Here is a 27,471-nt window from a genome sequence, read left to right on the forward strand (position 1 = left end):
ATCTTGTTCCAGCACATTCTTGAAATGTGTCCAGATTGTCGGCATTAAAAAAACACTGCTGTCGACAAACTTGCATGTATTCTTCAGGTGCTGGCCTCCGCAACGAAAACAACTGCGTCGCTCCACCGATGCCGATAATGCTTTCACAAGCTTGACCGCCGACTCGCTTGCACGGTCTGTTAACTGCTCAGAGCCTCTTGTGGCTGCTTCCACACCCGTGATTATTCACACAGCCCCGTCTAACGTCAAGTTTGGTACGTCTGGCAACCGCCTCCGCATCGCGCCATCCTGAATGCCATGCATGATTCAGTCCCGCGGGTTGTTTGGCAACTCTCTCGAATTCATAACGATCTGCCAACAAACATAACCTGGCCACAAATTCATAGACAGTTTCCCCTACCTTTTGCGTGTGGCAATTGAAATAGTACCGTTGAACGATCAGCGACGATTGTGATGAGTGATGTTGCAGCAGCAACCGAAAAGTTGTGCTAAAAGTTGGCTCCGATGGTCTTGGGGGTGCCAATGGTCTGCGCAGCAGTAAGCATGTTGGTGCCGCAGCTGCTCAGGAAGATGGGTCGCCGCTTGCCTGCCGCAACGTTCTTCGCGATGAAGTACTGCTCCAAAATCTCGGCATACGCGTCCGACTCCTGACCGCCGCCCACATGGGTAACAACTTCAGTGAGTGGCAAAGTGTCCCGACGGGGTAGTTTACGTGGCCGCAGCATGATCATTGAAGAACCTGCCTGTCCGGCCGATATAAGAGCTGCATGACAAGGGTATTTCATGCACAACTCCCGTGGTGCACTGTGCATGTGGTGCGGTGCCTGGTTTTGCAAGGATCTGTGGAATGGCTGGGATTGTTGATCCTACGGCACAGCCGTGACAGCTTATTGGGTGAAGCGAAAACCACGAGTACATAGTATTGAGCGACCACTTCCTTAAAATTAAGCATGACAGTAAGGTATGCACATACGGAATTAAAGGGATTGTTCTGTCAAATTTTGTAATCGAGAAAACAACTCAATATTATTGTTATTGCCTCAAGACACATCGTACGTGCAATATCTGAATTTTATAGGCCTCTCTGCATGAGTACTTGAATTTATACTACTCCAATCGCATCCTAGCATAAACGCTGCCTTCGTAGGCAATATTAAAGCTCTGACGTCACACAATACAAAGCAAGCATTTCCAACTTGTCGCTTGCCTGCAAGTGAACGCCGCAGCGTGCTTAGTTTTGTTGTTGCGCCACAACCACTGGGCAGCATATGCGAGCCAAAAAACGTGACATTCCACACTTTTCCACGAGACTTGCAGTAATGAGCAAAATGGATTGTTGTAATGTGTAGGGACTGGGTTCCCGCCAAGATCGAGATGCCACTTATCAATCATCTCACAGAAGAGAGCTACGAGATGAGCTCCGAGTGGACAGAAGGCTCATAAGCTGAGGCGTGATGCTGTGCCAATGATATTCGACTACGTCCACCCACTCCTCGACCAAATCGGATCAATCAGTTTGATTATGCAGCGAAACCGAAACCTACAGCTAGGCCATCAGGAGACAATGCCAAAAGTTGTATTCAGCAAGCGTGCAGCCCGATTCTGTTTGACCCGCATGTGAAAATGGAGCATGGCTACAATTCACCAAGCTCGTCCAAGTCAAGTGACGACATGCATTTGAACGATTTGCTGTTTGCCTTTGACCCGTGGACATAACCTCCGAGGGAACGACCCGCAGCCTCAACACTGGTCCAGTGCATCCGCTGATATGTGTACCCAGATGCCGCTTCGTGTACCTAGGTGCCACCTCAGATGCCAAATCTGCATCCTTTGCTTTGCAAGTGCTCCTAGTTCGGTCGATGGCCGTCACAGTTGTGTTTGCGCAAAGTGGCATACATTTAGTCGAAGCTTATGGCTGTTTTCAAGTAATATCCTGCTAAAAGGCGTGACTTTTTCTGCACACGCTTGGAAACTGCAATAAAAAAAAACATATTTCAGTAGAGTGCTGCCTAGGAGACTATATAATTCGAAACGAAATACAAGACATTCATCAACCAGTGCTTGTTAACCCGACCATCCGACAATCCTTTGAATTTTGTGACGTCACGCAGCAGCTACAGATGTCAGCCATTGACACTGGCGAAATTCAGGGTGCAGTTTCGTACATACGCTCATGAAAGGTTTAATTATTAAGGGGAGATCATATATCAAAATAAAAATGATGTTTTTCTGTATAAAGGCTCCCTCGATGCATCGAGCGCAAAAACTTAAGTACTTCCGGTTTTGACCAGACAATCCCTTTAAAACTGGCCTTGTCGTATTCCTCTCACGGGGTTGCTTCTGTATCCCTTTAATTTTCTTTACCAGGATTTCTGCTACCTCAACCAGAGTGCCCTGAGGGGTACTTGCTCTCTCTCCAGCCGCGCTACCTGCTTCTCCAAACTTTCTTGGGCACTGTGCCTGCAAGAATTCTTAAGAAGTCTTGCAGGCAAGACTTCTTAAGAAGAGGCAATGCTTCTTTTTCCATTTTGGAATGGGAGGAGTTAAACAGAAGTATTCCTTTTTTTGAACATGGTCATCCTGTAGCTTAAAGAGATACTGAACCGAAATTACGAGCTCACTAAACAAGGCCGGGCGTAGGTGGGAAGCTGCAAAACCAAAAAATATCACTCATACGGCGATATATCTAATGGATCGCCATATTTTTTGGAAAAAAAGTGCGCGATTGAACCCGGCCAACAAGGCCGACGTGACAAGGCACGTCACGATTCCCATTCTCTCTCCTCCTTGCTACGTCCCGTCAAGCTGGTGAACCGAAGCGAGGAGGAGAGAAGCGAGGACGCTTCTCCTCATTCTCAAATTCTCCCGGAGGACAGTTACGTCAAAGAACTCGCTTGATAGCGCCCTTCTTTTCCAAAAGTACGGCCATCCGTTTGAGATATCAATGTACGAGTGATCTTTTGGAGTTCGTAGCGTCCCGTTTAACACTTCTGCAGCCTTACTTTGCGAAATCCAAATTTCGGTTCAGTATCCCTTCAAGGGCCGACTACAGCCTCGGTTTTCTTAGAGCTCCCTCTCCTAAGCTGCGAGGAGTGCCAAGTTGGGGCAAGGTAAAAAGTGGAGAGGATATAGAAAAGGAGGGGGGGGGGGGCAAAAGTGGAAAGCGCGAAGTGTACTTTGGCCTTTAACCTGAGGTGCAGAAAGTGCAATCATTCTTTTCTTGGCTCCTCGTGCGTGAATCTCAAAGGGGCCCTGCAAGGACTTTTTTTCCTGGTTTTTGATTTGCACTGAACCTGAGCGCACTGAACGTAGTAACTTAATAAAACCTTTATTTTCTAGAATTTCACTTTATTTTAAAAGTTATAGGCAAATTAAAATTAAAAAAAAACAAGCAAAAAATAACCTCCCTCATGACGTTCTTAATTGCTTGAGTGGCCGTCAACTAGAGGAGGAGTAGTGAGCTCATTGAGCGCTCACGGCTGCCGCACTCCGTGTCGACGGCTCGACAATGCGCCTCTAAAGTATGTCATGGATAGGCTGTATGAAGCGGGTAGCCAGGGCGGCTCGAATTGCATTTGCTGCGCGATTAAACACTAATTCGGCATGACATTTCATTGGGCGCAAACGACAGCAAACATGGGGTAAAGATCAATTCAGAACGGGAGCCACTTCACCATACCGCCAAAGGGCCAAACGGCAAGCCAAAGGCCTTCGGAACGCTAGGAACCGGTCAGATCCTCGACTGCAGCGCCGCTGCATACATCAGGACCTTTCTACGCTCGCCGGCGCCTGATCTCACTACACCTTTCTAGTATGCGCTGCCTTTTCCACCGCTTGGTGGCGGGTATGTCGACGGGTCATTTCTTGTTTCCACACTTTATAAACTACATTTGTTTCTTTTCTGATCTAGAATACTGAACAAAAACTACTTTTATAAATAATCGAAACGGCTCGCGCCACTTATATTTTGTATTTCGACTAAAAAGAAGCTTTTAGCGGCTCTGAGCAGTAGTAAGCCCAAGACGTCACATTTCTGGCGCTTTCGGCACCGCGGGTCGCCCCAGTAGGTGGAGGAGGTTTCCGCGTCGTCCGGTTAAAATATGCCGCACCGATATTTAGTTACTCTCTCCGTGCCCGCTGGCTTGCCCGAACCCCAAGAGACGTGGAAACCGCAAAAAAGGTAGACACTTAAATATGATTGCAGGGCCCTTTTAAGCCACTACCACATGAGCGGAACACCTCGAACACCTCCGTCACGTCACTAGTTAGTGTGTCAGCCTGTTTGCTCAGAATAAAGAACTCACTCATAAATCTAAAGACTTCAAACCTGTTCGAGTCCCGCAGTTTCTTTGAGATGGCTCTGCCGCAGACACTTATGTCAAAGGAAAACTGAAGCGGTTCTGTATTTGAGTAAAAACACTTAAATTGTCTTCATTTAACCTCCAGGGTCACGAATATCGAGATTATTTTTTAAATCGGTGCACGGACGCTGCAAAAAATCATCTTCAAAGTTTCACTGAAGACCCTCCTTCCCGCAGCGTTACGTCATAAAAGGAGTTTTTAGAATCTCCGCTCTCACTCATCTTCAGCACCTATCAAAGCTATGGACGCGCACTCTTGCTAACACCAAATAGGTCAGAAAAAGATGTCATGGTTGGTGTCAGTGCGGGGAAATATACCTGGCAAGCTTGCAGTTGCACGCACTGCCTACACAGGCGACACACACTTGGCGGCCCAAAAGATCTGAGTACGACGTTATAACTAGTCGGAGGTTTTTCACGTTTCTCGCGTTTAGTTACATTTTCTGAGAAAATGAATGTGGTATTCAGATTCACGGGATAAAAATAATGTAGAAATCACCTCTAATTCTACGGTGACCACCTTTCCTGCTAGCGAAATGTGGGACATGCGAGGTCGGGGGTGGGGAGAGGTGGAGGAAATTTATTAACACACACACCATGAACCGAGGCTCTATTAACACATTTAATATCCTGTGCTGTTTATACACTTGCTAATCCTATCGCAGCAATCAACCTCAATTAATTTTCACTCCCAGTGATATATTTTTTCTGCCAAATGTGTGTCAAAGTTGAAAACATCAAAATCGACTGTAGCAGAACTCAATGCATCAAATGGAAATAAGAAACAGTAAATCTTTTTCGGGTTATTGTTTCCTGTCAACGGTTACTTTTATCGACATGGTCCTTCGCAAATTTTTAAGATTATGTTCTTTTTCGACCGTTGTGAGTTGCAGGCTTTTTACCTTTACTAAAAACCCATAGCAACCCTTTCGTATTGACACAGCGATTTGAAAATAATTACAATATTTTATATTAAAACTTTTGACCAGCAATTTTTTTTGTTATATATATTTTGCCACCAAGGGTAGTAGTAGTAGATTGGGGTTTTGTGGCGCAAAAGCAACTAAGGCTATGATGCGCCGATACTATTGCAGAAGAGGGATTTGAAGAAGAAAGAGCTTTAGTAGCAGGTAATTTCAAAAATGTATAAAATAGGACTAGGACCTTATATTACATATAATTCTACAATTTGTGTAAAATATCAATACTTTTTAAAAACTTAAAAGACCTGGGTGGGTGGGAGTAGTGGCTCATTTCCAAGCAACACACATAGGTGTAGAGGAATATGCTCTTTGTAGAGCTGGGAGAAGGAATGGCGGCGTTTATTATCATGCGCAGGGCATTTGAGAAGGATATGCAAGACACTCAAAGGTTGCTGGCAATGCTCACATTCCGGAGGGTCCTCCCCACGCAAAAGGTGTCGTCCATGCGTCAGCCGCGTGTGCCCAATGCGTAGACGACAGAGGACTACCTCATAAAACCTGTCTCTGTGCCTAGCACTCTCCCATTCACTAAGAAAAGGCTTAATCATGTGCAGTTTGTTGGACACCTGTAGGCTCCATTCTGTTTGCCACTGAGCTTTAAGATGACATTTGACTAGGGCACAGTCATCTCTAAATGGGATACCACTAATGTCCACAGTATGAGTGCCACAAGTGCCCACAGCACGATCTACCTCTTCATTCCCTAGGATTCCGACATGGCTCGGCACCCAGCAGAATAGAACATTACATCCCTTCCTGGTCGCTGCTACTATTTTCCTTTGTAATAAAACAATGAGTGCATTCTTTGGGGTTTCAAGTGAAATCAGAGCCCGTAACGCACTCAACGAATCTGTATATACAACTGACCGGGAGTTACGTGTTTGGATGATGTGATCTATTGCAAGCAGAAGGCCGCACAGTTCAGCAGTGAAAACTGTCGCGAACGAATTTAGCCTACGAACACTTCTTACTGATGGGCCGATCATGGCACAGCCAACAAATAATTCCGTTTTTGTGCCGTCTGTGTGATAGTGTGAATGAGAATCATGCTGCTTCTGAAGTTCGTAAAATTCTTGTCACATGACCTCAGAAGGGGTATCCTTTTTATTAAACTTTGTTAGTGACAAATCGCAACGTATGCAGCTGAAATCCCATGGTGCCACCGTTTTTGGAACTGCGGCAACTGGAAGCTTACTGTCTATCCCCAACTGACTCTGCCAGATTCCTATTTCTCATCGCGAATGGAGGGATAATGCTAGGCTTGTTTTCGAATGTCCTTTGATATTTCGTGCCCTCCACTGCCTCCCGGGCTGGATGCTGAGCGACTGATTGTATCCTTAATGAATACATAAATCCCAAGGAGAATCGCCGTCTGTCGAGGGGCATCTCATTTCCCTCAGCGTAGAGACTAAGCACAGGCGACGTTCTGAAGGCACCTATTGCCAAGCGAAGTCCCTGATGATGGATGGGATCAAGTGCCTTAAGAGCTGATGGCCTAGCAGATCTGTACACAAAGCTGCCATAGTCCAGGTGTGAGCGGATTACCGAGCGATAGATTCGCAAAAGACATAGACGGTCAGAGCCCCATGTTTTGTGGGACAAGACTTTAAGGAGGTTCAGTGATTTCTGGCATTTTAACTTCAGACCTTTTATATGAGGCACAAACGAAAGCTTACGGTCGAAAGTGAGGCCCAGAAACTTGTGATCTACTTTCACTGGGATAGGGGTCTGTCACATATATAGAAAAGGAACCGCAGGGACTCCCCGTATACGGGAGTAACAGACAGTAACCGTCTTTTCCGGAGAGAAACTAAAGCCGTTTTCATCCACCCACTTTTGGAGATTGTTGATGGCAACTTGAAGCCTCCGTTCACAAATAGAAAGATTGGATGATGAAACAGAGATTTGAAGGTCATCAACATAGAGTGAGTATTGCACAGAGGAAGGTAGGGAACGGGCTATTGAGTTCATCTTTACCAAAAAGAGAGTAACGCTGAGGACTCCCCCTTGAGGGACCGCAGTCTCCTGGACGAATTCTTTAGAGAAAGATGCTCCTAGCTTCACCAAAAAGGTTCGATTAGAAAGGTAGCTATTGATGGTAGCAAGCATCCTACCTTGTATCCCAACTTCATGCAAATCACGGAGGATTCCATGGCGCCGTGCTGTCATATGCCTTCTCCATACCAAAAAACACTGACACGCACAGCTGTCTGTTCACGAAAGCTTCACGAACTACGGTCTCAAGACGAACCAAATGGTCAACTGTAGAACGATAGGAACGAAACCCACATTGATTCCTATCCAAGATGTTCCCTTTTTCTAAATAGTACATAAGTCTTTTGTTCACAATATGCTCAAAAGTCCTGCTCAAACAGCTAGTAAGGGCGATAGGGCGATAGCTTGACGCAGAAGAAGGATCCTTACCAAGTTTTAAAAGAGGAACAACTGTGGCTACCTTCCATGCCGAAGGAAATTTGCCCTCGTGCCATACGCGATTAAAAAGGTACAGAATAAGAAATAATGTAGAAGGATGAAGATGTGTTAACATCTGGTAGTGTATGCCATCAGGTCCTGCAGCTGAAGGCTTAGTTAAGTGAAGGACCATTTCGAGTTCACGCATCGTAAGAGGTAGATTGTAGTCTTCATGGGTGGCACCTGCAGTCTTCACAGCATGTGATTCTGCACGTGCTTTGTATGCGAGAAATGCAGATGAATAATGTTCGGAGCTCGATACAAGAGCAAAATGCTCACCGAGAAGATCCGCTTGCTCCTTTAGATTTTCCGGACAAATGCCATTGTAGGAGAGGAGTGGGACTGAGAAGGCATGATATCTCCCTTCAATGCGATGAACTTTGTCCCAGACTTCTTTGACTGTTGCACTACTATTTATGGAAGAGGCATACCCCTGGAAGTTTTTACGCTTTGACTGTTGTCGGATGTACCTTGCCTGAGCTTTCATTTGCTTAAAGCAGCGGAGGTTGCTTTGAGTGGGGTAACGTCGAAAGATACCCCAGGCTCTGTTTTGTTTTTTCCGTGACTCAGTACACTCTTCATTCCACCACGGCTTGGGTCGCCGCGGGAGATGCGTAGAAGTCCTGGGAATAGCAAGCTCTGCAGCTTGAAGAATAGAATTACTTAGCAACTCTCTAACTTGTTCGACAGAAAGTTCATCAAGTGATGTGCATGCAAGTTGTGTCGCTTCAGTGAAAAGAGACCAATTCGCTTTCTCAAACTTCCAACGGACAGTTCACGTTGGCATGCACTTTGGAGGAATGGTATTCTTTAAGAAAATAGGAAAGTGATCGCTTCCATATGGGTTAGTGCCTGCTGCCCACGTAAAAGAAGTAAAAATGGATGCACTACCGATGGATAGATCAATACATGAGGGCGATAATGATGATGGGCTAAAATAGGTCGGTTCCCCAGTGTTAAAAAGGCAAAGTGCATGCGACATTAAAATTGACTCAACCATTCGACCACGGGCGTCAACGTGGTCGCTACCCCATAGACAGTTCTGGGCATTAAAATCTCCAAGTAAAAGAAAGGGCTCCGGGAGTTGGAGTAAAAGATCATTAAAATCATTTGTCGAAAAAGTAAAAGAAGGAGGAATGTACAAGGAACAAACAGTCACTACTTTGTGAAGGAGGAGACACACCAATACTGCCTCTAGCGCAGTATTAAGAGCGATTTCGGAACAGGGAAGGTGCTTTGGGACAACCACTGCAACTCCTCCTGCAGAAATAGACGCATCCTCTCGGTCTTTTCTAAAAATATGGTAGCGTCTAAGAAAGTTAGTATGCTTTGAACTGAGATGCGTTTCTTGTAAACATAAAGCTTGTGGGCGTTATTGCTCTAGGAGGAACTCGATATCATCGAAGTTCCTCAGTAAACCTCGGCAATTCCATTGGATGATCGCCGTCATTCTTTATAGAAATTTAACTATCAGAGGAGTGATAGAAAAAAGGGGTGATGTATGTGGTGCTTCATTTAGAAAGGAAAACTGGTGTTTTCCCTTTATGTTTTGGTTTCTGGGTCTGCCACTCCATATCCTCTGGTTCTGGCTCTGGGGCAGAAAGGTCGCCTGCCTCTACAGTTTTTTCTGCTTCTAGGGACTTCTTGGCAGGCCTACCGGAGGCCTTAGAGTTGTCTACGGATCGTAAAAGCAACCCATGGCCCCTGCATTGACCTGATGGGGCAGCGGTCAACGTGCTAGGTCAGCCCGCAGTCCCGCCGGTAGTGTCTGTTGCACGTGGCACATGCTGCCTCCTAGACGGGGAAGTTCTCCCCGGGGAGGAGGAGCGAGACACTCGCTCCGTTGCCTGAGGGGAGGGACCAGGAGGCAGGGACGAAGGCGTGACCCCCGTTGCTGCTGTGGCACCTATGTCCTTGGTGCGACTAGGTGGATCTGCTGCTTTCGCAGCTGAGATAGAATGCCCAGGAAGCGCAAGCTTCAGCCTGGGCGTAGAGGACTGCAGTGGCTTCCCGTGGTCTGAAAAAGACACCTGGGTCGCCACCGATACCTTAGACGGTGCAGGTCCTCTGCTGGACACCGCCTCGGCAAAAGAGCCTCTCTGGAAAGCAGAGAGGCGGCGCTTTGCATCCTGGTAGGAAATGTTTTCTTTCACCTTGAGAGCAAGTATTTCTTTTTCCTTTTTAAAGTGGTTACATGATCGAGAGTAGGCAGGATGGTCGGTGTTGCAGTTTGCACATTTATAGTCAAGGTTGCAGTCATCAGCGGTATGGTCAGTTCCGCTGCACCTGGCACAGGTCTCACGACCACGGCACGCTCGTGAACCATGACCGTACCGCTGGCAACGAAAGCAGCGTAGCGGGTTCGGGACATACGGCCGCACTTTGCAGTAGATGTAACCCACCTTTACAGTAGGGGGCAGCGAGTTTTTCTCGAATGTTAGTATCACATGTTTGGTGGGTCGTTCCTCACCATCCTTACGGATTTTAATTTGTTTTGCGGCCACGACACCTTGAGTGCTTAGACCCTCCACGATTTCCTCTTCAGAACTGGTTACAAGATCATCCTCTGATATCACACCGCGAATGGTGTTCAACGTACGGTGTGCAGATGCAGTGATTTTGAGGTCATGTATCATTTTCAGATTAAGCAAAGCAGTTGCCTGGTATCTTTCATAAATCTCGACAAGAAGGTCACCGGAAAAAAAGCTTCTTTGCTTCATATTTTGCCCCGAGCGTGTTTTGGAGAGTTTTGGCAACAATGAATGGAGATAGTTTTGACAGCGGCTTAGAAGTGTCGTAGGAGTGTAAGACGAAAAATCTTGTAAAGTGGTCGTCTGAGTTGTCTAGTTTTAGAAATGATGAAAGTGCTTCGGTCCGGCCTCTTTTCAGAGGCCGATCAGGTTGTTTCAGCTTGGAACCCATAAGAGGGGAATGGTGTTTGGAAACTGTGGTGCACCGCCCATTACCGAGCCCAACAAGGGAATAGGTAACGCTTCATAACAAGATGGGCTTGGCTGAAAATGTTACTCTATTAGTGCTGCCCAGTCTCTATAACCAAGTGTGGTTTTCGACAAGAGGTCTTTCGCCACCCAAGGTTAGCTTTTGCTGCCAAAGGAGTTGAAAAAGGAAAGAAGAGGAATGAGAAGAGTGAAAAGGAGGAGCAGACAAGGGTGAAAGTAGAGAGGGGATAGTAGAAGTGGCGACTAGACTGAATCATCCCGGCCGGTGCATTGCCTCGCCCGGGGGGCCCCGAAGGGTCCAAACCTACCCCGTGCTTGGCTCAACCACCAGGATGCCCTTTTCCCCAGACACGGGAAAGCCACGCACAGTCAGACGTGGGCGGGCGAACCCGCATGGCTCAAGGTCCGTGGAGACGCCTCTCCAAACACCTGCTTTCACAGGTGCCCCCTGCAGGGTGCCACCAAGGGGAGAGGCACAACGGAGCATGCGCGTCGGTTCTTCTGCAAGAACAATGGCTGCTTCCCGCAACGCTCGGATAGAAAATGGTGTACCATTGCGATTCACAGGATTACCAGTGACCTCCATGCTTCCCCGTGCCCCGTTGTTCAACAGCGTCACGAGTTTGCAGAGCGAATTTTACTACAGCATGAAATGTGGGACATCTTGAAGACTTGAGAATTTCTTACGGTACGCGGGACACGAGCCCTTAATGCGAGACAGTTTCGCGAGTCGCAGGACAGGTGGTCACCGTATCTACTCGCTTTTATCAAGAACCTCTTTTGCTTTTGAAATGAAAGCAAAGAGTGATAAGTTTATAAGTGACACGTCACTGTCTTTATTAGCAAATGAGTATTCTTTTTTGTTACGAGGGATACACCGGAATTAGCTATGACTGTTCCTTCTGCCACGACTACATATATGATTCGTTTTTTTTCAAATAAAAGATAGTTGCGAGTGTGCCTGTTTGTCTACTTTCTTGTCCCTGTGTTTTTTCGGTGCTTACTTACGCTTAACTACTTACTTAAGTGCCACTTAAAGGCTCTTAACTTTGGCATGACCCTGGCAATTCACTTCTTCGGTACGTGCACAGCCACACCCGCAACAGCAAGACTTGGCCCTTAGCGACTCCTCGTCACCAATTGTTAAAACAAAAAATAAAAAAAATACTACATGCATGTGTGTCAGGCATATGTCACGTGCAGCTGTGAAGCCCGGCATCATCTGTGATCGCACTTCAGCTATCGTCCACAGTACCACTGTCAGACTTGGTGGATTCCTTTTGCCTCCTGTGCACACACTCGTCATCCTGGGCATATCTCTAACACTAAATGTCGACTTCGGTCGTCACGTCGCAAGAATCATAGCCGGGGCTCGCAGCACCCTAGGTTGTGTCCCGGTTTTCATTGTGCTTTAGATGAAATATTCTGAAGACTTTTTACATTGCCCTGGTCCTTCCGTGCCTCAAATACTGCTCTTCCATCTGGAGCCCCAACAAGCAACACCACATCGAGACACTGGAGGGTGTTCAGCGCCGCACCACACGAACGCTGATATGCCGTAAGAATACGATACGTGCCTGCAGTGTCTCGGTTGAGACATCAGTATCGCATGGTGGCACAAATCCGCCTCCTTGCTGTTGCCACTGGGCCTCCCATTACTGCTTCATGTTTGATCTCCACGTCATGAGGCCTCCCTCCTTCCATCAGCTGTGGGCATTTCCTCTATACATAGTTTTCACGGACGTCACTGCCGGGGCTGATGGGATTCGTCGGTGCCATCGCCCGGTACTGACATAGCTTCAGTTTCTGGCCGCTGCTGCATCGTTTTCCGTGTGTTATGTGAACTTGCAGTCATAGTGTGGAGTAATGCCGATGTGCACGGTGTTCGGTTGCACAGCAGAAGCAAGTCATCTGCAAAAGTCAGTATCACAATGCCAAATATAAGGTTCCATTTTTTCCCAAGAATGATAACTGACAGTTTGACTGCACAAAACTCCTGTTTGAGAAACACCGGGCTTCTTGCTTGCTCGCGTACACCAGAAAGATTTGAAGAGCCTTGACGAGGATCGTGTCTGTGGTCACTGTTTTAGGGGCGAAGCTCCTTATGGGCTAGCCATGTCCGTCCGATGTCCGGCGTTGGGTGCTCGTGCTCACGAGCACGTGAGCATGTGCTCTCAGGCTCGTGTAGGGCAAAAAAAAAAACAACCGCATCTCCATGTGGTGAATGATGTTGATTGGGGCGAAGCTCTGGTGGTGCTTGTCCGCGTAGACGGTGAGTCGCAGCATGCTGAGCCTTTCGTTCGTTTTCATCCATGTCAGAAAGAGTATGGAACGTGGTTATATACGCATTTGAGCATTTGACCGCAGCGTGACATGGATGAAAACGAACGAAAGGCTCAGCATGGTGCGGCTCAGCGTCTACGCAGACAAGCACCACCAGAGCTTCGTTCCAATCAACATCATTCACCACGTGGAGATGCGGTTGTTCTTTTCATTTCCGGTAAGCCTCGTCCCACTAGAGCGACACAGACACTGATTTTTGTCCAGCGACACCGTAACGTTTTGTGTTGCTGATGCAGTCCCACTGCAACGACCGACACCCCCGACAAACGACACGACGGACAAGTTCTTGTTTGTCCTTGGACTTGAACTGTATGTCTTCCCCAAAAAACGCTTGCCCTCGACCATTTGGATATAAACAATCTCAAAATTGGCGCAAAATTCCGTGGTGCTCACCTTGAATGCCTTGAACGACCCCAATAATGAACGATTCGGTAAATCTAGTTTGGAAAAAGTTTGGTGTCGATTGTCATGACGGTCCCATTGAGGAACATCTCTTGAAGACAAACGTATCCTCCTCGCCTGCTTGTACCCTCTGTTGCCTCCCTTCCCACCCTTCTACCCTTTCTCCCGTGGCTCGCTTTGCCGCTTGATCTTCACAGGCCTTGGCGGTCACTGGTCGTTCCCGCAGTTCCTGTCCCTCAATTGCAGAATGTGGTCGTGGCTTGTTTGCTGGCAAACGTATTGCGAAAGGGAATTTGCTGTGGACGATTTTGCTCGCGAAAACCTGGTGCGCGAGGTGGAGCTTCCAGGTGGTGACATCCACGTTCCCGCTTCAGGATGGATACACCGACGTTTGAGGTCTGATTGAAGCAAGACCGCTCACTATGAAGTAGTACACGACGTTGCGGCAAGCTGTTCCAACAGGCGAGAGACTTGTCATCGCATTCTGTGATAATCGGGATGCCTTATGTCTCACCCAAAAAACGCCTGCCCTCGAGCATTTGGATATAAACAACCTCGAAATCGGTGTGAAATTCCGTGGCGCTCACCTCGAATGCCTGGAACGACCCCAATAATGAATGATTTAGGAATTCTAGTTAAGAAAAAGTTTGGTGTCGATTGTCAAGACGGTTTACGGAAAGTCGCCAACAACAGATGAGAACTAGCAGAAGCTATAATTAAGAAATAAAGTAACTGTCTCCACTTTCAGCGTGTTTGTCTGCGCGTTTTGTGCCCAAAGATCGAAACACAAAAATCGCGTCGACAGACATTGTTTGTCTGTGTATTTTGAAGTGTTTTGTTGACAACTTCAGTCCCACTAGGCAACAAGTTTTTGTCCCCGTGTTCTGCGTCATGTCCTCCAGGTGGGATGGTGAACTCCGACAAACATACTGTCTGTCGGTGTCGTTCGTCGCCTGCTGTCGTGTGTCGCTGTCGTTTGTTGCTGTCAGTCGTTCCAGTGGGATGCGGCGTTAAGAAATACATGTGTCATCCGTAATACATAGATTTGCTTAAACCTTAAGCCGAAATCTCACACTGCTTATACATCATACAAAAGACAGTCTGGCAGACATCAGTCACCGCAACATCCGTGGTATGAATGTCGCTTGCCACGTTTCTCCTTGAACTCGTTGCCACATGGCATTCGAAGCATGGATCTCGTGTTGACTTGCGTTCAAACCTGTTTGCAGTCCATCTTTTGTGTAATGTATAAGCAGTGCAACCCCAACTTTACATTCACACTCTGTGAGCCACGCCACAGCGGCTAAGGTAGCTTTACAGTACCTGGTAGTGTCACGCCGCAGGCCCTGACAAACCTCCTACGAGATTATGGACACTGCACCGCTGCTGCTCTGTTTGCGTTTACCTTTGTCGCCGAGCCACTCTGTGGTGTTTGTAGCTCCTTGCATTGATAATGTTTACCAATAGCCACATTGTGCTTTTCATTTGTAAATTTATTCCATTTTGATTTCTAATCTAAGTTTTATCCTTCTTCATTTATTCGTATTTCCTCGTGTGCTCTGCCCCCTTTTCTTTTGTGCAAATAAAAGATTGATTGATTGATTGATTTTTGACCCATCACGTTTCACTAGCACCTACCTCCCTTTCTCGGCGCGCAGACGCGAGGAAAACGAAATAATCGGTACCCTTTCCAGCTGAGCCAGCGCACAGAGGGAACCCAGCAGCCCATCGTGTCAAAACAAAAAGCAGCGGTCTAGCACCCCGAGCACATAACATACACACACCGCAGCGCGCGCGAAACGCTTGACCTAAAATGGCGCCGACGCGTCGAGAAGGCGGCGCTGCTTGAGTCAAAGGGTGTCTCCTCCCTGGAAGCGGACCGGCGCCGGCACGAAGGCATCGTAGCCCACCTAGCCCGTCGGGGCTCAAAATGACGCCGGCACTGCCGCCGATCACTCAACCACTAAGCGGTGGCCGCCGCCGAGCTGCAACCGCACCGCGCGTGAAAGCTGTCTGCCGACGGGCTCTCCGTTCCCAACATGGTCTCCGACCTCCGACGCAGACAAGACATCCTCCATGCGGGCACACGGACCGTGCACTGTTCTCGTCTCAGCGCCAGCGCTGCTCGGCCCGATCGTATCCCTCCTGCGGAATCCTGGTGCAGAGAAAGGCATCGGTGCTCACCTGTGAGAAGCCAAGCGCGCGTTGTCTAGTGGTGTTTCTTTGTACCGGGCCCGCAGACAAGGCTGGGGCGCCCTGTTGGAGTGTGCCAACTGGGCAGATGGACAGCGTCACGCCCGTCGTTGGTGGCGTCGCTCTGGTGTCCGCTCTCTGCGGAATACACGAGGTAGGACCGGCGCCCACTTGGGTTAGCCGCGATGCACCGATGACTGTCCGCGGTGAACGGGGACGGCTGTTGGGAAAAGTTGGGCGGACCGGTGCCGGCCTCCCATCCGCTCTCGGCTCTGCGCGCAGCCGATCTGCTCTCTGGCAGGAGGCATCACGTGATGCCCCTCCTGGTCGTCTGGTCAAAGTGGTCAAATCCTGCTGCTGGCGTGCTTCTTCGCTCGACTTCCGGGGCTCTCGACGGAATTCGCCCGCCAAATAGAACCCTTGGCTCAATACCCTGGCCCGTTTCGGTCCCAGTTTATCGACGCGCTGCGCGTTTGCCTGTCGCCGAGACTTGGCCACTTTGGCCCTGCGTTGGCCGCCGGTGGCCTTGTCGTACCACATCAACGACTCGCGCTTTTTCTGCGTTTATTCGGTGATTGGGGCTCGGCACGGTTCTGCACGACCCGGGACTCTCGGCGAGGTCCAAGCCAGAACTTTTCGCAAGTCGACCTTGGCAGGGCTGTGGTGGCTAATGAGGGTTTTGCAGAACGTATCATTTTGGCCCCGTAGCTGCCGTAGCCCCGTAGCTTGCAGCTTGCATCGGACAATGAAGAGAAAGCGGAGAGATGGAAGAGGGGAGGTGAGAGAGACGGGGGGAAGGGGGGGGGGGAGAGAGGGGGGAAGGGGGAGGGAAAATTATTGCGCAAAATAGTTCTGGAGATTTTTTGGTTTCGGTTTCAGTTTGGGTTTTGGCGTGACACCCACGCAGTCGCTACAGTTTGAGGATTGCGATTAAAGGGTGCTGAACCGTGATCACCGAGCATGCCGGCATATCGGCGTCTCTTTACCAACGTCTGACTCGTTTTTAAATATAAACCAACGCTTTGACAGAAGCCCTCGGACCGACTCGCAAGGTAAGTTACACTGTGGTCGATATCCTCTAGATTTATTTCTCCTGCGACCGACGCAGATAGGCAGTCTGAATTGAACCGATAATTTCATCAGCACTACAGTGTTTTGAGGTCATCGATACGTAAACTTTCTGGTGGTGAAAAATCATAGCGCGGATACAAGCAAGTACACGCCAACGTTCAGTTATCGCTGGCCTTGGGGGAAAGGGAAAGGGGTGGTGGTAGAGGGGGGAGAGGTCGGTGGCGCACCAGAGCTAGAGCGGCAAGCTCCATCACAGCCACGATGTAAGCAGTAAGGTGACGTCACAATGTAGGGGGCGCTCCGCTATCCCCGGCTAACCCGGCTAGGATTCCCGGACTCCGTGGGTAGCCGAGTAGTGCCAGGAGCGCGTTGTCGGGTGCTTTGAGACGCAAAAACAGCGCTCCAGATTTTTTCAATACATTTTATTATTTAGGTCCAATGAACGGACGATGACAAATAAATATACAAGCACCACCGCAAAAATCAAAATTCCAAACGCGCGCCCCGAGGGGGTCGTGAGAGTGGGTTTTCTCACGAAGTGCAGTTCGTTTATTTTTATTATTTTCGCTCAACAGCAGTTGCTACACTGCGAAGTTGGCAATGCCTGAATGATAGCTGCTCCTTTTGCTATGCCCGTACTCGCGCGATGGATATCGGATTATTTTATTTTCGCGGACTATTCAACATAGGGTGGATTCAGATGGCGCACGCGACGCGACTCATTTGATTTTATCATCTACACGAGTGAAAATATCTTTATTTTGTCCATCACTTGATGCACTGAAGTGAGAAGCTGTTTAGAGATGAGTGAGAGATGTGAACAAATGGTACAGTCCCAAAATGATAAATGTCAAATTATCTTGGGTAAAACCAGCTGAACAAAGGAAGGAAAGTGACAAGGAGAAAAGATTGGCGAACCGACCGCTGGACTACCAACTGTTTTTTTATTAAATCTCCCTCTTCAAATTATCAAATTATCCCAGTCTCTGCTGCTTTGCATCGTTGTTCCTTTGGGCTTGCTCGCTCCATTTATGGGTCACAATACTCGTGCTGAAACTAAAAAAAAAAAAAAAAATCGTGATTTTTGAAGTTATTAAAAAGTTTATTAAAACAATTGTAAATATTGAAGGTTTCTCACTGGCCTCATGCGTTGTGCATGAGATAGATCGATGGTTATTTTAAAATATGCATTAAATACATTTATTTCCCTTCACAATTTTCTAGCATTAGTTTTTCATGCAAAAAAAAGGAATACTTTTCTTACAGCTACTGTCAGGCACGTAGCCAGGCGCCCCCCCCCCCCCCCCCCTCCTCCCCGAAATCTTCCATTTTGCTGGGACCTCCCCTCCCCCTCCCCCCCCCCCTCATGCAGCATTTTGTCATAAACGGCCCCCCCCTCCCCCCCCAAAAAAAAAAAAAAAAAAAAAAAAAAAATCCTTGCTACGTGCTTGGCTACTGTACGAGTGTTACTTCTGTTCCTGGCTTTCATCTCCGTTAGCGAGGGAGGGAGGATCAGAAACCCAGCCTTATAGGTAATGTACTACCTTTCTTTGTTCGTCTCGAGCCTCTTAGATAGCAGATTGCTAGAAGAAAAACAGTATTGATACGACAATAAATAAATTTAAGATAGAGCTTAAACAGTCAATCAATCAGGGATTGTTTTATCTTTTCCAATTTACTTCTACAAGACATGCCCGCAGTCTCAAACTGTAGTTCGTTCACGGGTTATGTATTTTAACAAATGAGAGTATGGCATGATCCCAAGTTCTGGGTTTTCTTAACGAAAATATTTGCAAAAATGGTTTTATTGTCGAATTGCTTTAGTATATCGAGTAACTGGTAATGGTTTTCGGTTTCGGTTATCAACAAATTAAAATAAAAGTTTTGTTCGGATTGCGGGTACTAAACAAAATTCGCTATTTACCGGTTTTCGCTAGAGCTCTACGGAGCTTTGCTGTATTTCAATTAACTCATTTCCTTGCTCAAATTATTGGTTCTATTTTTTTCAGTCAAAAGTACTAAGCACGTGTCTCTTACTTTATTGGACCACTACATTTTACCTATGTTAATTTTATCTTAGTTAAAACCACGTACCTCACCATATGCGTTGTAATTTTATTAGCTCGTTCATTTTGTCTGTGCGTATCTTTAGTTTGTTTATCATGTTTCACAGTAATTAGAAACAATTATGCGTATGTTTTTAACATTTTATTACCTTAATAAGTAAAGTTCGCATAATAAATAAGAACGTGCAATTTCTGAATTGTTACAATTTCTCTATCGCTTTTTTTTTTGTCGCAGTATGCTTCAAGGGACAGCAAAGGCTGTGTGCGGAGCCAGTTGACAAAATAATTACATTAATACACTGTAATCACCGTTCAAAGGTGTAATATCAATGCCATATAAAAAAACAAAAAAACAACAACTACAGGCGTTGCATTAATCGGCACGTACGGTCGCCAAAAAGAGAGGGTAATCGGTACTGGAGGAGATTACAGAAGTGGTACACCTACATATATTACAAGAACCAATTGACAATGAAGACCTAACTAGCGCCTGTTGACACGCCCAAAGAATAAACGTGCGAAACTCTGCCACCAAGGGACTCAAGCCGCCGTTTCATCGGGTCTACCGTCTGGACATGTGTTAGAGTAAGGTTCATGATCATGGCTTCCACTCACGATCACAGGCGATTAACAGAACACCGTAATCTGCAGTTGAAAAGCGTGCACACGGGGCGACGACGCCCACAACAGCGTCGGCTGCTGCGAATCCGTCGTGGCGACCACGGTGCTGCATGCACAAGCGCCGTTACGCGGCCGTCTTCAAGCGCGAGGCCGCTCCTCAAGCTACAGCCTTCGTTACACTACAGTGTTCTATAGTCCGTTGCAACTCAAGAACGAAAGGAGAGGGTAAGACGGGCCTGGGAGGAGGAAGCAAACGGAACGCTAAAGAGAGAAGGAGAATTTTCCCTCTCTTCTCCACCGTTCTGTCTGTTTCCTCCTTCCCGGCCCATATTACCCTCCCCCTTCGTGGCAAAAGCGAGGCCAGTGGGAGGCGCTATGCCCAAAACGCGGACGGCCGCCTGTGGCGCTGCAGTCGACAACTGGAGGAGAAAACGGTGGCATCGGTTGCTTCCTCTCGCGTTAGCGGTCATCAGGTGCCTTAGCGGGCACTGCTTGTCCAAACGATTGGATGAGCTGATCACTCCAAAGCACTAACTGCTGAAGTGATGGAATTTTATGTTGCCACTATACCCCGTGCCACTAGCTGCGTGCAGTACAGTCAAAGGCAACGCCCGGCGAGGGGTGAAAGGGCAAGCACTAGGACGGCTGGGGACAAAAAGAAAAAACCTCATTTCCTTAAAAAGAAAAAAAAAAAGTAAACATACAGAGGACAAGAACACGGACGTTATTTTTTAGTGCTCTCTCTTTCTCCCCTCGTCCTCCATTGCCCTTTTCTCCCGTCCCGCCTTCCTAGTGCTCGTCCTTTCTCTTTTCGCTTGGCGTAGTGCCTTCGCCTGCGCTGCACACACGCGAGAGTACAGAAGCATGAAGTGGGCAAAAGGCCTAATCCTTGATCAGTCTCGATACGCATAATTTTTTCGCCCAGTTTTGTTATCAGAATTATGTTGCTTTCAGTACCTTCAGCAAATTCTACTTTTGTAATTGTGCCATGCCCTCTTGTGCTGTGTAACTATAATAATTGTATTATTTCCCTAAATACTTTCACGTAAACCTCTTCATTGCGTTTTGTTTTTGTGTATTGCCATGCTGTTCGCTTGACGTAACGTTTCTTCTTACTTCGTTCGGGTTAAGGATGCATGAAGACGGATGCAGCTCTAAGTGTACATGTTTGCAAATTATGCGGAACGCAAGATCGTCTGCTTCTTTTGCAGGGGGTTGTGGTGACGTCACAATGCCGAGCTCTGATTGAAGAATAGTGGGTAGACTCCAAAGCAAGCTGCCTTGAGATCTACCCACTATCCCTCAATCAGAGCTCAACGTTATAACGTAACCCCCGCAAAAAAAAAAAAAAAAAAAAAAAAAAATCTGTTTTTTAGTTTAGCTCTGAGACTTTATCCAAAGGCTGGGGGACGGTTCACCACTTGTAATTAAAGAGCGTTCGTACGCATCACGAAGTAGTTCGCAACAGTAAAAATTTAGAAATACTTTGTTCATGTGCAAACATTGGACAATTTCCCAGTTGTGTCTTGCTAAGAACCAATTATCAAAAAATAAATTAAATATATTACGTTCTACGTTCTTCATAATATAGTAATGAATATGCTTTGACGAAAAACGCCTGCCTGCTGGCAACACTGATGCGACTGCACATTTTTGCCGGCTTTTTTCGTGTTCTCGATGGCCGATTCCCGAAACGTGGGAATCGGCTATTGAGACGCTTCTTTCGTCGCCTAGTTGCTGGACATCCCTTGATTTTCTGTTTTCCTAATTTCCACCGACAACGCAAGAAAAGAAGAAAGGCACGTTTGGGCGTCAGGCGCGCGATCGTGATGAATGTGTACTCTTCGTCAGGAGTCCCAAACCGCGCCGTACCGCGAAGTTGTTCAGTCGACGAAAAGTTGATCCGCCGGCGGTGGGAAGCGCTTTCCAATGAAACACGGGTCAAAACCGGGTTCACCGGGTTTCGAGGCGGCGGTCAAAAGCAGAGCCATGCGGTGTCGGTGGAGCGCCGAGAAGACGCGTACTCCAGTGCGATCGGAGGGACGCGGTATGCTTTTGTTGCTGTTATGCGTTTGCGCAGAGAGCGCGCTGCTTTGTTCGAAATCGGAGACGGAGCGGCAGTCTACACAGAGAGCTCGCTCAACCCGCTTTTTCGGTGGGCTCCGGACGGCACCGCGGCAGAGAAGAACCGTCCGGGCACCGAACGTAACGAACTTCCGTGTTCCGGTTACGGCCTTCCTCGGCCTTGCAGTGCGACGGCCCTCCGCGAAGCCCAGCAGCCACCGCACTGAACCGGAGTCCCGGAGTTTCCAGGACGCGAAATGGCAGCTTTAAAGGGCCCATGAAACTAATTTTGGGTTGGGATAGATCATAGATTGGGGTTTTACTAATAGCACATCGTTCAGTGTGCCAAAGGAAAAAAGGTAGAGAGTCAGAAGCCTGACTTTCAGTGCGAAAATTTCAAAACACAGCGGACTATTGCGTACCTCCTCCCCTTCGTAAGCTCTCTGCCTTTCCACTGTGATACGTGCGCGGTCCCAAAATCTCGTCATCGGGTCCAAACGCACGTCACACGAAACCGGGCCTCACTTAGTCCCTTCACCCCTAAGCTGACATTGTGTTGGAAGCTACGCGCTTGCCGGACCAATCAGCCGCCTCCCTTTCATCACCTGACCTCATTCTCTGCGCGTGGGTATGCGCGAGAGAGCGTGATCACGTGACAAAAGTGTGAATGGCCCAACGAGCACGTAGCTTCCACAGCACTGTCAGCTTCGGGGTGAACGGGGTGGGAAAAGCAACTTTTATCCGAATTTTGAGCGACGGGCTATTCTTCTGGGGGGACAATGGCTCTGTCCGGGCACACAAACCAGATTCCGTCTTCTTGAACTGTTTGGTGGAATGCGCAATTTATGAGTTGAGGAGGAAAGCTAAACAGGAAAAAGATGCCGTCGATACACCCGTAGCAGACGAAATCTCTTCGACACCTCTGCACCTCTGCGCAGATTCCGCGCGGAGTGATATACGAAGTGTGGGCGAGTCGCGTCCTATCGCGGCCACCCGTAGCTTTGGTCACGCTAAAAACTAAACTAAAACAAAACTAATTATTATAATTTTTTTTTTTTTTTGGGTGCGTGCGAGGCAGAATTAGCAGAACTTCCTGGCTCAATATCATCTTCATGTAGAATTTAGCCTTTTCTTGAGCCGTTGGGAAGCGAAATTGTCGGAACGTTTGCCCCTAATATATTTGGTCGTGTTCTTAGCAGCATTAATTTCTAAGTTGAAATAAATGTTATTTGTGGTTAAAGTGGAAAAAAATCAGGATACTTTTTCTTAAATTAAATCAATCAGATTATTTTATTTGATTCAAAATTACGTGAATTAAATCTATTCATGTAGAAATTCGTGACTTTTTATCACTAGGTGCGTTTTTAATGACTGCCTGACATAAATATTTCCTGCTTGATCATTCTTTACTTCAAATACAAAATAAATACGCCTGGGAAGCGCACTGATAGGCAAGCGGTAGATAATATACAAAACAAAAAAGGTTTCGGTATTGTTTTTTGGGAAAAAGTGTTTGATTTAATTCATCATGGGGTGATTTCAGATAAGATTGACCAAAGGGTGGCTGGTCGACATTTTTAAATCAACTAATTTTTTTATATGCCGTTGTCTATACTCTGTTTCACCTTGTGTTGTACCGTTTGCGGACAGGAAAACATTTGGGGACAGGAAAAATCGTGATGCATGAAGAGGTGGACAGTTGCATTAACGCGCACTGACGGAGGGGGCAAGTTTTAAAGTGAATAACTAAAACAATAAAATTAGGAGAATTCTAATACTTTTAGAAACAAACTATGGGTACAGCTTGCTGGTAATATATAGTAATAATATTTATTTAAATTATATTTCTTTTTCTTAAAATTGCCAAACATACCTGCTCGAACGACAAATGGCAAAATTTGGAGACCTGTATCTCATGAAATAATTTATTTAATCACCATCATTTACTTTTCAGATAGTATTCTACTTATATCTGGCTATTATTTAGAATATATATTAGGTATCTGAGGGATACAGTAGACCAAGATATATTTAGGCAAACACGGGAAAAAAATCAAACAACGAAAAATGTCGATGCAAATAATACTAATAATAATAAAAAAAAAAACACCAGCTTCGATTTTTTTTAAAAATTTGGGTACCCTGTCATAGTCGGCATTCATTTCTATTAAAAATCATGTTGCATTATTTGATTGAGAAAGAAGACATGACTCCCCAAAGTACGAGTTAAGTATATAGAAATCATGCTTTTTAATTAAGGTGTTTTCTTTTGTTAGAACTTCCCAAAGTTGCGTCGGCATTATTTTTTTTTAGCTTTCTATGTTGGTGTCGGCGTTTTGGAGGGAGCGTTTGCGTGGGCAGAGCGGCCGAGAGGTGGGAGCGGTTCCCCCGCGGTCGTTAAGAAACGTCTCGGGTTTCGGGACTCTGCTCGGACAGATCCCTGGGACGGCCCGTTCTTGCGGCTGCTTGTGGGTGTTAACCGAGTGTGCCTGTATATAAAGCGCTTCGCCGCTTAGGGTCAAATTGTCGCTTTTTGTCCGGTGTAACAATTTAGCCGTTGGCGCCAGCCAGACTGGGAAAAATGCAAAGAACGACTCTACAGGGAATTTGGGTTTGGCGGTTGGAGCGCCAGGCCTACAGCTCGCCGACCATTGGGTAAAAGTGTACCACGTGGGAGTGGCGGAATTTGAAGAGATTGGTCGGTCCCTGGGGGGAAGGAGGCCCCTACGTGCCTACAAAAGGAGTACCGAGAGGATTTTGAGGGGAGATTTGGATTTGGGATTCGATTGGGAGGAATTGGGGAACGGTGGCAGAGCCTCGAGACGAAACAGGATGGCCTCCCAAGTTGGGACTTGCAACTAGTGTAAATAAATGCACATAGTTCTCTACAAGCAGTGAGTCGACCCGTCACTCAGGGACGTTCATGCCACCACGCTCCAGACCATCGGAGCGGAACCTGCCTCCCATACCACCGGGAGGACCAACAGCTTAAATGTAGGGTTCTTTTTCAAAGCCTACACTTAGCAGTGCCCTATACGAGAAGTGTTTCTGAGTTCAAGTTTCAGGAAACTAACACACATCTTTCATATTGAGGAGTTTCAGCGAATATAGGGGGCGCTCCGGTCGATCCAACATGGCGGACAAGAGGGGGGTAGATTTGCGACGCCCGTAGACCGGTAGCGTATAAATTAAACAAAGCGTGTCGTTCTCTGTTTGTTGCCGTGTGCGAGACGATCATCGTTTCAACCAAGACCTACCGTGATGCTACAGATGAAGTGTTCAAGCCAATCGAAGGCAAGAAATCTTGCCATAGTCAAGATGCGTGTGCAAGTGTTCGACGTGAGCTCTCACGCTGGTGCAGCTGTCATCAAGTTGAACCGAATGTACGCGGGTCCAAAAAAAGGTACATATCAACAATGTTCGCGCGTTGAAACTATGACGCGTACTATCGGAAACAATATGAGCGCGAACGCGCCTCCGCGGCGACAAGCGCAAGCGCGTTCACGCTCATATTGTTTCCGAGTGCGGCTACAAACATTTTCGTTGACGTTGCTTAGATGATGTAACCATTCAGGCCTCGCATTAAAAGGTGTTGCGAACTCTTCTATCCTTGGCGCTACATTGCGATCAGCTGGTCGCCGATCGTCCTGTTTTTACGCATAATGTAAACAAGCCTCGAAAGCGCCAATCTCATTTCGATGGGCTTGTGCACCCCTACAAGCTTCGTTTTGGCTCTTGTGGAAAGCTTTATTGTAATAGCAATAGTCGCATCGATCATTCGAGTTGTATGTGCCACGGTGATATCTGCTGACAAACATGTCTGTATTAAATGCGAGAAGGAGAACGAAGGTAAAGCTTTTTCAACTGTTTTCTTTTTACAGAACAGTGTGCTCAAGAATGAATGCCAAAGGTGCTTATGCTAAGTGGTAGATGTACGCAGTTGATTTTCTGTTTGCCTCTGCATTGTAAATTCGAAGATATGTATCAGCAGAAGACACGTGTCCTTTTGAAAATGTCTTTTATTAGGGCAAAATAGGTTTTCATACACAACCAAAGAGTTCGCAACACCATTTAATGCGAGGCCTGAACGGTTACATCATCTAAGCAACGTCAACGAAAATGTTTGTAGCCGCAGACCGATAAATTTAGGTTTAGATAAGTATGCGTTATAGTTTCAGCCTCAAACACGCAACATTGTTGATATGTACCTTTCTTGATAACTGCACCAACGTGAGAGAGCCCACGTCGTCGAACACTTGCACACATATTTTGACTATGGTATGGCAAGATTTCTTGCTTGAAGTGAAGCTCATCTCGCTACGACTAGCTACGACCACCCACCGCAGCGATGCAGGCGTCGAAGGGGCGGAAAGCAGTCAGTCGCCGTCACCCGACGCTGCTCGTTTGGCATTCACGGCTTTCTGCCCAGGTGCTTCGTTTGTACTTGGCACCGAGTGTTATTTTCTGTGCTTGCGTGTGCTCAGTGGCTAGATATGGGCCTCAAGAGCAGTTCTTCAGGCTCAATAGCGTTCGCCGAAGAACTTCTGAAGAAAATGCTACCCAGGAAAAAAAGCGCGAAGACACAACGCACCAGCTTGGCGGACTATGCACTGGGCACGGAAATCGGGCACTGCGGATTATACACCAAATGCAAACTAAACAAAACAAAAACATTTTTAAGCTCAATTGGCTTCTGCAGACTTTACGCCTGGACACTGGTGCCTGTTATTATGCATTGTATATTCAGTGCTGTTTGTTGCGGCTTGAGACTGCCTTCCTGTAATGATGCAGAGGGGTCCACTGAACCTTGAAATAAAGATATTTAAGCATATCTAGATGCAATGTCCCTTGAAGCCAGATGGTCAGGGAAAAGGTGTGCCGCTACCTTATTTGCCAACAGCACACCAATGGTCACGATCAAAACTCACCGAGTCAATGGGCAGTTTTTCACCACAATATTTATTGCCGTGTAATCACCAATTTGGTTCATTAAAAATCTTGAGGCTGTAGCCTATAGCACACCCATTCTGGATCTGCAAAGCCTATGCTGTCAACATGCATCATCACATGGGCATGTTTCTTATCAATCTTAAACGTAAAACGCTAGTTATGCAACGAAATTCCCATATCATCACATTTTTAGCAAAATGAATGGTCCCACCTGTCACACTGTTAGCTTTGGAAGTAAACCAATTCACAATACCACCAGTGGCATACATCGTGCCAAGCATTAGTGCCGCATGCGGCACAAAAATGTCCTAACTAGGGAAGCAAACTTAATCGATCGTGTTGATTAAAGCACTTAGGTACGGGAGAAATTATCAATCAGAAGGTCACTCGAAAGGGAAGTTTTCTCGCTGAACGAATATGACTTTTTATTGGGCGTTCCGCAATGTAAGGCCGAAGACATTCATATTCACTCCGTGATCGGTACAGAATCATTTGCCTAGCAGTCGGTCGTGCGTGCTAAAAACAACAAAAAGAAAGGAGGATTAGAAACCCGATAGATTCATCTTTGCACGGAGTACTTACACTCAAAGTCGTGTCAACATAAAGCGACTATGGCCCACCTTGCTAGCAGCAATCTTAAAATTTATCCGTGCAGTCGTCGCACCCGTGCACCAACCGAAAGCGTTGCTGCAAGCCCCTCCGCCGTCAACTTTGAGTCGCTGTTGAGTCTGAAGAACTGCTTTATGAGGTCCATATCCAGCCACTGAGCACATACGCAAGCACAGGAAATAATACTCGGTTCCAAGTACAAGCGAAGAACCCGGGGCGGAAAGCCCTGCCAAACGACCTGCGTCGGGCGACGGCGACTGACTGCATGCGTAGTACACAGGTTGCGCTCCTTCGACGCCTGCATCGCTGCGGCGGGTGGTCGTAGCGAGTCGTAGCGAGTCGTAGCAGATCGTGTCACCTCTGTTGCTCGTACCGA

General features: G+C 47.0%; 1 protein-coding gene across 1 annotated transcript in view; it reads right to left on the reverse strand.

The window, feature by feature from the left end:
- Nucleotides 1-16,104, reverse strand: part of LOC115330733 — a 37,513-nt gene extending 21,409 nt beyond the window's left edge. The window contains exon 1 of the mRNA XM_040499926.2: nucleotides 15,706-16,104. The gene's annotated coding sequence lies outside the window, so the exon portion shown is untranslated. The remainder of the gene's footprint in view (nucleotides 1-15,705) is intronic.
- Nucleotides 16,105-27,471: the final 11,367 nt, after the last annotated feature.

The sequence above is a fragment of the Ixodes scapularis genome, unplaced genomic scaffold (genome assembly GCF_016920785.2).
Source record: "Ixodes scapularis isolate PalLabHiFi unplaced genomic scaffold, ASM1692078v2 PGA_scaffold2__306_contigs__length_199485367, whole genome shotgun sequence".
Lineage (NCBI taxonomy): Eukaryota > Metazoa > Arthropoda > Arachnida > Ixodida > Ixodidae > Ixodes > Ixodes scapularis.